The sequence below is a fragment of the Mastomys coucha genome, unplaced genomic scaffold (genome assembly GCF_008632895.1).
Source record: "Mastomys coucha isolate ucsf_1 unplaced genomic scaffold, UCSF_Mcou_1 pScaffold21, whole genome shotgun sequence".
Classification (NCBI taxonomy): Eukaryota; Metazoa; Chordata; class Mammalia; order Rodentia; family Muridae; genus Mastomys; species Mastomys coucha.
Window position 1 is genome coordinate 161,212,954 of NW_022196904.1, and position 10,636 is coordinate 161,223,589.

The 10,636-nt window shown below is 42.0% G+C and overlaps 1 long non-coding RNA gene across 2 annotated transcripts; it reads left to right on the top strand.

The window, feature by feature from the left end:
• The first annotated feature begins 4,051 nt into the window (after positions 1 to 4,051).
• LOC116101141 lies at positions 4,052 to 9,650 on the top strand. Of its 2 annotated transcripts, XR_004122807.1 has the most exons (4): positions 4,052 to 4,137; positions 4,412 to 4,574; positions 8,106 to 8,143; positions 9,502 to 9,650. It is a non-coding gene; the product is annotated as an uncharacterized LOC116101141 (long non-coding RNA). The 2 variants fall into 2 exon arrangements; XR_004122806.1 differs by lacking the exons at positions 4,052 to 4,137; positions 4,412 to 4,574 and adding an exon at positions 6,238 to 6,287.
• Positions 9,651 to 10,636: the final 986 nt, after the last annotated feature.

The following is a 10,636-nucleotide window of genomic DNA, read 5'->3' on the forward strand; positions in this document are numbered from 1 at the left end:
GGCCCTGGCAGAGCAAAAGCATTCTCTGACTTGCTATATTTGGCCTTCCCTTTTAACTAAAACAAAAGAGGGAGATGTGGAGAGCGGTCGAGCAGGAGAGGCATTCGCCATGACAAGATGGCGCCTACTTCCGCTGTAACTCCTGGTAAACAACTGTTTGCGCATGTGCGTAGAATGAAAAGACACCAAGTCACGGCCCATCCCAGGGTGTCACATGGGGTAATGAGCGAACAGCCAATCATGGGCAGACACGCCACGCTGTGGGCAGACATGCCGCACTGTGGTGTATATAAGCAGTGCTGATTATTGGCTCGGCCCTTTTTTCCCTCTGGAAGAGGGCAGTAAACGTCACTGCAGAAGGATCCTAGGGTCCACGTGTCTTCTTCTTGTTGGCGAGATGACTGCACGGGCCACACTTTTGCAGTCAGGGCAGCCAGCTTGGTAAGTTCCCAGGTAAGTTGGGACAATAAGGACTTCAGAAGTAGAGGCAATAAGGATCTCGGAAGTTGGGGCAATAAGGACCTCAGAAGTAGAGGCTATAAGGAGTAGTGAACTGAAAGTAAAAGAAAAGTAACAAAAAAAAAAGGGTAACAAAAGTAACCATGGGCACTTTGCAATAGCACTCAGTTTTTCTGGCTCTCCAAGAGCTGTTATTGTCAAAAAATTTAGAAATCAAGAAAAGTACACTGGAGAGGTTCCTTAGTGAGTGTGACACTGCTGCTCCTTGGTTCACGGTGTCTGGGAACCTCACCCTTTCATGCTGGGATAAGTTAGGGAAGGATCTAGATTTCTCTTGGGACCAGAGTATTTTGAAAGCAGGGGTAAGACCTGTGTAGAAGCTCATTAGGAGCTGTTTGGAAGATCAGAGCTGTTGTAAGGCCACGGAAGAGGGGAAAGCCTCATTAGAGCAGCTGAAGGAAGAGCGATCTGTGAAGTCAGAGAAGGGAGCTTCAGATACCGAGTGGTCTGATACAGATGAGAAATTACAGGTTTTTATTGAGAAGATTGAGAGAAGCTCTATTAAAGAGAAGCGCAGGAAGAAGGGCCCAGAGACTGACACAGGCCCCCCAGGCTGTGTGCCGTCAGCACCTCCCCCCTATAATCCAATCAACAGTGGGGGTTCAGGCCACTCCTTTTGCCCAGAGGATTGACGAGCGGTGAGGTCAGAGCTCCAGCTCGCCTGCCCAGTTTTTCAAGATGCTCAAGGAAACAGATATGAGGAACTGCTCAATTTTAAAGTAATTAAATCCTTGGCTGAATCTGTTCATACTTATGGCATTACTGCCTCTTTTACTTTAGCTCAGGTGGAGGTTCTTAATAGACATTGCATGACGCCAAGTGACTGGAATATTCTGACTCACGCTTGTCTGAGCCCAGGGCAGTATTTGGATTGGAAGGGATTTTTGATTGAGTATGCTAGTGAGCAAGCTGCTGGAAATCACGCTTCAGGAAATCCTGCCTGGGATCGAGATATGCTACTAGGACAGGGTAGATTTGCTAATCAACAGGCAGGATATCCAATGCAGGTGTTTGAGCAAGTTAAACAGATTGCCACAAAAGCTTGGAGATCTTTACCAAATAAAGGGGAGGTGAGTGGTAATCTTACTAAGATGTTGCAGGGACCCATGGAGCCCTTTTCAGACTTTGTAGCTAGATTGGTAGAGGCTGCAGGCAGAATCTTTGGTGATCCTGATACTGCTATGCCTCTGATTAAGCAGCTGGTTTACGAGCAGTGTACTAAAGAGTGCAGGGCTGCTATCACTCCCTGCAAAAACAGAGGGTTGGAAGCCTGGATGAAAGTGTGTAGAGAGTTAGGGGGTCCTTTGACTAATGCTGGTCTTGCAGCTGCGATCATTCAGCTTGCTCAGAACAAAAGAGGAAGTTCCAGGGCATGTTTCAAATGTGGAAAGTTGGGCCACCTTAAAAGGCAATGCACGGAATGAAGAAATTTCTAAAACGGGCTGTGGGGCCTATTTGGTAGAGAAACAAGAGCCCGTGTTATGTCAATTCCCGCCAGGCTCTCCTCAAGTAGTTGAACTAAAAATAGTAATTGAAGTTTTTAAAAATTGCCAATTTGTTTTTAATTTGATATCTGATTCGGCTTATGTTATTAACGCTGTTAAAATTCTTGAAACTGCTGGCCCCATTAAAATTAATAGTACCGTTTGTGCACTATTTGAGAATTTGCAGAAATTAATTTGGCAGAGAAAGAATCCATTTTTTATTCAACATATTTGGGCTCATACCAGGTTGCCACGACCTTTAAGTAAAGGAAATGAGATTGTAGATCAATGGACTAGGATGGAGTGCATTTTCATGAGTTCTTCTATGGAAATGGCTAAACAGTTCCATCAAAATTTTCATGTAAATGCTAAGACATTACAACAAAAATTTCATCTGTCTCGAGCTGATACCCAACAGGTGGTCTTAGATTGTCCTCAATGTATAATCCATCATCATCCCCCTGGCATGGGTGTCAATCCACGGGGCTTGTCCCCCCTTAAGATCCGGCAGATGGATGTGACACATGTTTCTGAATTTGGAACTTTAAAATATGTTCACGTATCTATAGATACGTGTTCCGTGATCATTCATGCCACCTCTTTGAGTGGAGAAAAGGCATGCAATGTCATCTCTCATTGCCTAGAGGCATGGACTGCTTGGGGCAAACCCCAGCAGCTAAAATTAGATAATGGACCTGCCTATACAGCTCAAACCTTTATGTCACTTTGTAAACAGATGGAAGTTCATGTTTCCCATGAACTGTCATATAATCCCTGAAGGGCAGGGCATCGTGGAGCATGCGCATCACACTCTTAAAGAACTTTTACAAAAACAAAAAGGGGGAATTGGCCAAGGCCATACCCCAAATGAAGGAATTGCTCTTGCTCTTTTTACCTTAAATTTTTTAAATTTGGATGTAGATGGCCTTTCGGCTGCGGATCTTCATCAGTACAGCAGAGGTTCCTTGAAGGGATTTGTGAAGTGGAAGGATGTGATCACGGGCATATGGCATGGTCCTGATCCAGCAGCATTGGTGTGGGCGAGGGGATCTGTTTGTGTTTTTCCTCAGGATTGTTTGGAGCCTCTGTGGGTCCCTGAGCGATTGAAGCAGCAGTGTGCCACGCAGAATGGAGAGATCGTGCCCGAGAGTCCTGTGCATCCTTCTTCTTCTGTTCCTGGTGGAGAGCCAAGCGGAGCCGAGATGGGGATTCTGTCGGTGTTTCCAAGACCAATGCCTATACGACATAATGCTCGAGTGTTTCCTTACTTTTTTAGTACCAATAGAAGTTCAGATGTTCCATTTTTGCCTTTAGATTGGTTGGTCTCCTATTGCTGGTCTGCCTTGTGGGCCTGTGGTATATATGCAGGATCAGGTTCACTCAGAGAAGGAATGCAGCCATGATTGTGCAAGCATTTATGGCCATTGAAGCAGGACAGTCTCCCCAGGCATGGCTGGCAGTCATGCAAAAATGATCGTCATGTTCAGGCTGTAAGGCGAAGCACTGCACTCCGGGTCAGCTTCTAGTGGCCCCGAGAAGAGCACGTCTGATTGCATGCGGGTTGGTACCCCAGACCCCACCTCTGAGAAAAAGGTATCAGACGGGTCTGGTACTCTTTGGGTGGATGACACCTAAGTGAGGATCAGTACAATGTTCCTGTTTCCAGCATCAGAGATCAGACCTCTACTCTTGCCTGTTTCATTTAAAAACTAAAAGGGGGAACTGTGGAGAGCCGTTCCGAGAGCCAGCGGTCTCATAAACAAGCCCTCATTTGGCTAAGCTTGCTGCCATTCGTTGCTTCCACATTTGGTGACCTATCCGCTTTTGTCATTTGACCCATTGGGATTGGCTAAGCTTGGGAGTACTTAACAGCCGAGGGAGAGCCAGAAGGCAGGAGAAGAAGGCAGGAGAAGCCGGAGGGAGAAGCAGGAGGTAGAAGCAGGAGGGAGAAGACTGTTACAACGTTCTTGAATCAACTGCTAAAAGGAAGAGCTTGGGTTGCGTCTTTCTTGCTGGTCGAGGTGGACGTAACAATTGCTGACATGGAGCATGCAGGTGCCACTATGTAACCCCCCTCAGTCAAAGCTGGCTGAATCAGACCTCACCTTGCCACAAAGCAGCCACCTCACCTAGGGTGAGGCTTCCTGAGATAAACAAAGCTCTTTTGTTCGGCTACTTCTCTACCTCACTTGAAGTTCCTGCTAGGAGCTAAGTCCTGCTGAGCTGCTTAGCCTGCCTCCAGGACTGAGCATCAAGATGCTAATTTGGCCACAGGATCCTGGTTGACTGAGGGAGGGGTTTTCCCTCCCTGCTTGATTCACAGATTCATAATACACATCAGACCTTGATCAGAAACCATGACTCGGTCTCATTTTTTCCCTCTCCATCTGATTCCATTATTTTCCCAGGCCCCTTTCCTCTCTTCCAGAGACCTGGTTTGTGTGTAGCTGCTGACAGCTGCAACAGTTGGCCCCCAACGTGTGGCTTAGAAATGAGGGGATGAAAAGAGGGCAGCACTGTCTTGATGGAGTGCCACAGGAAACAGAAGAAAAAAGATGGTATCCGGCACAGGTAAGCAACTTATAGTATTGACGAAATTTAAATTTCATCCTTTTAAAAGTGTTATGAGGTGTTAAAGGATATGGGCTAAGCTGAGACAACATTGGCCCGATGCTGATCTTACTTAGGAGTTGACAGTGACAATTAGGATCAGAAACATCAAGTAGGCAATTGTCCATAGTCAAAGAACTACATTAGGTGTGAGGAATAGGGCATAAATAAAATAAAAAATAAAATAAAAATAGTAAAATACAAAAACAAAAACAAAAAAAAATAATTATCTTCATGTGACATTCCATCCATGTCTCTCAAACTGAGGATGATTTTGTTTCAGTATCCCTACTATTCAACATTTAAGACCGAATCCACACCATACTTTATATACACACACACACACACACACACACACACACATATATATATATATATGTACACATATACATATATATGTGTACATATATAATACAAACAAACAAATGAAAAGAGAAAGAAAGATCAAAACTGAAAGAAAATGGATTTCAGAGTTATCCAAGAAATACAGAGAAACCAAGAGATGTCTTGCTTTGTCTATGGCTCAGACAGGAGAAATCCCTGGTCTTGATTCTGTGTTATAGCTGGTGCACCAATGTGTCTACATGTCAATTTGTGTCTGTTTTTGTATCTTCATCATGACTATTGTTCTATGTTTCATGTTAAAAATAAAATATGTTTAAAAATCTTATCTGCTGGCTCTCCAGCTCTTGATTTAATCTCAGTGTGCACAGCGAAGGCTGATTTAAGTTGTCCTGCTGAAAAGCTGCTTTTAACAAGGGTCAGCAGCTTAAATTAAAACTGGTAGCTCAGGACACATGGTGAGCCAGCCAGGAGATCAGGCCATAGAGATTGAGTGTGTGCATGCAAGTGATCTGAGTTTAGCCTGGAGACTTTGGTCTGGCATGACAGGATTGCTCTTCTTCTGTGAGTCCAGCAAAAATACACCCACTGCTTGGAATGCAGGAGCCTGCATCCTGCATCTCAGCTCCAGGGAATCTGGGGCAGGTAGCACTACCATTTATTTGCTTTTTTCTGTTTATGAATAAATTAAAGTGCTAGAAAATTTCCACTGGGTTTTGAGGAATTTGTCCAAATCTCAGCAGATGGACTCCTGCTGGAGTTTGGCAGTCGCTTGGTGCCATCTAGTGAAAGACCCCCAGAACTGGGGAGATCTTTACTCAAGTCTCGGGATGACGCGACCACCCAATGACTCACGAGAGACCGAACTTGCTGTAATCACATGAGGTTTATTCCAGATCTGGGGTCAAACTCATAGTCTGGCAGGCCAGAGGAGTTCCATGACGAGCACAAGGAGTACTTGGTATTTAAAGGGAAAAACCACAAACTAGGGGGGTAAAAGGGTTACCAGGGAAACATAACAAGAGAACAATGGAAAATTCTAAAGGAACCCACTACCTAGCTGAGTCAAGTCACAAGGAAGTCATCCTGCACACTCATTGTCTAGAGGAATGTGGTTTGGTCAACGCTATCTTCTTAATGGCTGACCACTCCTAGGACTAATTAGATCCAGTTGTTTAGTCAATGCTATCTTCTTAATGACTGACTGCTATACTGTTCCTTATTCTGGGCAATGTTATCTTCATAATAGCTGACTGCTATCTTGTTCCTGGAACTGACCAGTCCACCTTCCTGGCTCGTTACAGAGACTTCCTATGCCTTCTTTAAGTAAAGGTTATACATTAATGCATTTCCATTAACATGCTTTTCCCAAATTTCTAAATTCAGTCTTTCATTAGCTGCCGTGGTTTAAGTTATAGGCCATTTACCAGGCGGTAGATGTAATGTTTTTAATATTGATTTTTAAAGAAAACAGATTGTTTAAAATTGGATTTTGCTTTTCAAAAGTTATGGTTATGCCTTAATATTACAAAAGAAATTTAGAAGTTATGGTTAAAATTGACAGTGTTCCATTGGCTGCAGTTTGCAGTTTGAGCACAAGCTCAAGATTCTTAACTTATCTATATTTAGTAATTAAGATAATTGCAAGGGTAATAATAGTTAAAGACAACTGTGGCCGGTATGGGCCCAATGCCCCTTTTACATAGACTTTATTGGATACAGTAATAAAAGCAAAATTTCACCCAAGATTCAAAGAGAGATTTTAGCAAAAATTTATTAATTAAAAACAGCATTATCATGGATCATATGTAAATTTAAATTTAAAATTTATAAAAGGTCAATGAGACCATAGAACTTGTAGAAGCATTGCAATCTGGCCTGGCTAATCGGATTATCGTGTATTTGAAAGGTTGTTTTTCCTCTACATCCTGGTAATTTTAAAGCATTTGCTTCTAGTGACTTTGTACTCATTAGAAAAATTTGCCTTTAAAAATGGCTAAAAGCCTTACATTATAATTTTTTTTGTCTCTGTTTCAATACAAGGGGCTAGGACTTTGAGTTTTTCAGTGTATGTTAAAATATTACTACCTTTGCTCTTATACCATGAGCTTTAAAAGCGAGTATTAGTTGCTCTAGAAAAAGTTTCAGAGGCAACATCTTTTTCAATATTTGGACCTCAGATATATCAAGAAAGAAAAGATGAGTTGTTTATTTCAAATTATTTACCTTAACCTCACCACAGGACTTAGGCCTTGAGAGACAAAGAATTTTTTGCAGAAAGTAAAGAAAGCTTCTATAAACAATTGCTATCAATTGTAATCAATTGCAATCAAATGTTTGGGTTTTTTAATATGCCCACAGCAACTCTTTGTCAAAAGAGAACATTAATATAGATTTATCTTTTCTCTTATCCAAAGTGGAGTTTTAACATCCTATTATGAAGTTGTTGTGATATTAATAAAGAATTACATGATAAAATCATTAAAGTATTTTGGAAAAGATATCTTAAAACCTGATGAGATGCCGGGCAGTGGTGGCACACACCTTTAATCCCAGCACTTGGGTGACAGAGGCAGGTGGATTTCTGAGTTCAAGGCCAGCCTGGTCTACAGAGTGAGTTCCAGGACATCTAGGACTACACAGAGAAACCCTGTCTCGAAAAAACAAAAACAAACAAAACCTGATGAGACATCTATTTCTTGCTTCTTCAAACAGCAACTAAATTGGTTATTGCAAAATATTGATATTTGGCCTATTACATAGTAAAAAGTTTTTAATCAAAAATAATTATCTAAAAAATAAATCATTAAGATTTGCTTAAATACATGCTTTTATATTCCCTTAAAATTTACGTATGCCTCTCATATTAATATATACATCTACAGCCCTTCTATGGGACAGAAGTATATGTAAGTCACATATTTAGTCTCATGACTTTTCCTACCTACTTCAGCACAAATACTTAAACTATATGCTGTAGTCACTATTTATCAGGTGCTAAAATTAAGCCTTAATTTGTATATTGATACATATGTATATGTGTATATCAGAGTTTACAATTGCTTATGATAATTTGGCATTTTTAAAGAATAATTCTGATTTAAAAATTAAAAGTAAAATATACACATGTGACTATTAATACCTTTTCAGGCTTTCAAGTTACCTTAACATGAAAGGCAACAAAAACTGTAAGTGCCTATTGCCTACATTATATTTCTATACTTAATGTTCCTAATCAGATTAAAACAGATTATACAACTGACTATTACAATCAAGCATTTAAAATGTTTTGTCAACAATTTAATGTTACCCATATTACTGAGATAACTTATAATTCTCAAAGACAATAAATTACTTGACATGCACTTCGCACTTTCAAATTTAATTTTTAATAATTATAGGAGGGGAAATCATACCCTCCAAAGTTATCTCCAAAGCACGCCTCACTTTTGTCTTGTTTGTCTTAAATTGTTTGCAGTCTGATGCTGGGGATCAGTCTGCCAAGGATTGCCACTGGCATCCACATATTTCCTGTTCTTATGCCATGGTAAAATGGAGAGATCCACTTACTAACACGTGAAATGGTCCAGACTCCATCTTAATTTGAGGAAGTGGCTCAGTTTGTGTCTTCTCACAAAGAGAAGACTCAGTATGATGGCTGCCTGAAAGATTAGTTAGTTGGGTGGATACAAGTCCAGAGTCTTTTTAATAAACATGTTTTCAACTAAAATAATGGCTAGAAATTTTTATTAGCCAACAAAGTTCACTTGGCTGGAATAGCCTCCAGTATTTTCCTGAGAGTTAACAGTTTGTGATTCTCAGAGCCACTTCCTCCCATACCGACAGGCCAGACCTTGAGTCTGAACGTTGCTAATTTGCAACTGAATTGAGTGCCTAGGACATCCTCAAAGATAATGTTAAGCTTGTTGCTTCTAAACTTTTGACCTTATATCTCAAGCAGGTTTGTTACAGACATGCAAGCTCGACTTCAGAAAGGCTCAAACATGTAGGCTGCACTCCAGGCTGGACTTCAGAGAGGCTCTGCATGCCAGTTATTCATTGTGATGAAGAAAAAGTGTTAAATGCATATTGTGGCTTTGGTCTGTATGGGAAAAAGTAGTGCTATGAGGGCCTGCAGCCATAGATGTACCATTGGATCTATGGCTCTCACCAACCTAAGACAGAGTCATGTGCCAAGAGGTTGTGTTTATTAATAATAAACACTAAAAGGCCCGGTTTGTTTAAATAAACACAAACTAGCTGCACGTGACATCCAAGCTGAGTAAGGGAGAGACCAGTAGATCTAGACCTAAGACAGATGGGGCCGCCAGCCACCATAATTCCCAGGCAGGACTATGGTGCATAAATATATCTTATGCTCCAGTCCAGCTAATTTTTAATAAATAAATAAGGAGGAATTGTAACCTCCCTCAGCAAAAGCTGGCTGAATCAGACCTCATCTTGCCACAAAACAGCCACCCCACCCCGGGTGAGGCTTCAGAGATAAACAAAGCTCTTTTGTTCTGCCACTTCTCTACCTCTCTAGAAGTTCCTGATAGGAGCAAAACCCTCCAGAGCTGCTTCACCTGCCTCCAGAACCAAGCATCAAGATGCTAATTTGGCTGATTGGGAGAAGGGGATTCCCTGCCTGCTTGATTCACAGATTCATAATACACATCAGACCTTGATCAGAAACCATGGCTCGGTCTAATTTTTTTCCTCGCCATATGATTCCATTATTTCCCCAGACCCCTTTCCTCTCTTCCAGAGACCCGGTTCATGTGTAGCCACTGGCGGCTGCAACACCACTACAATGAGCAAGTGTATGATAGAGAAATGGGAGAGACAAATAATAAGCCAAATGGTTTGTGCACTATGAAGAGAGGCAGAACTGGAGATGCAAGGTTGGTGAGGAACAACCTGATATGAGTGGCCTTCACTGCTACCTGAGGCCATGGTGAAGTCTAGCCTGTGCTGCTGCTGAGGGGCATGTCTGTGTTTGTGTCTCTATAGCAGTAGGGGACTGTGTCGATGCCCATGGCCTATGTTACCACCAATGGCCATGCAGAAGTCTGTCCCTGGTCTGGAATGCTGCAGACAGTAGTGCTGTCCTTGCCCCTCCCCTGGGCAAAGGAGGAGAGTTGGCCCTGGTGTGTGGGTGCAAAAGAGCTGGTGGGCAGCCCAACTCAGCTACTACCCAGGCCAAGATCCAGGGCTTTGAGTTGGCCCACTCCGACATTTACCCCATTGATGAACTGCTGGAGTAGGTAAAGCTGCTGGTCCTGCAGATCCAAAGCTGCAGGATTTCCATAACATAGGGCAAACAACAGAGAGGAGTCCTGATGGATCTAGTATTGCTAGAGTAGCAGAAGCCAGAGGACTTGAACCAGACCAGTGACTCATTGCAATGAACATTTTTTTGTTTACTTTGCAAGTAAAGCTTTGTGGACAAAAGGATATACTGTGTGACATACTGTGACACATTGCAGCTTCCACAGAGAGATGATTTTTTTTTTTTTTGGTATTATTTTGTTTCGTTTTACTTGTTTTCTTTGGAGAGCATAGGTAGAAAGGGCAGAGGGAGGATATGGAGGGGCATGGAAATGAGTGGGATTGGGGTGCATGATGTGAAATTAACAAAGAATTGAAGTGAATTTGGCTAGTGCTGCTTGCGTTAGGTT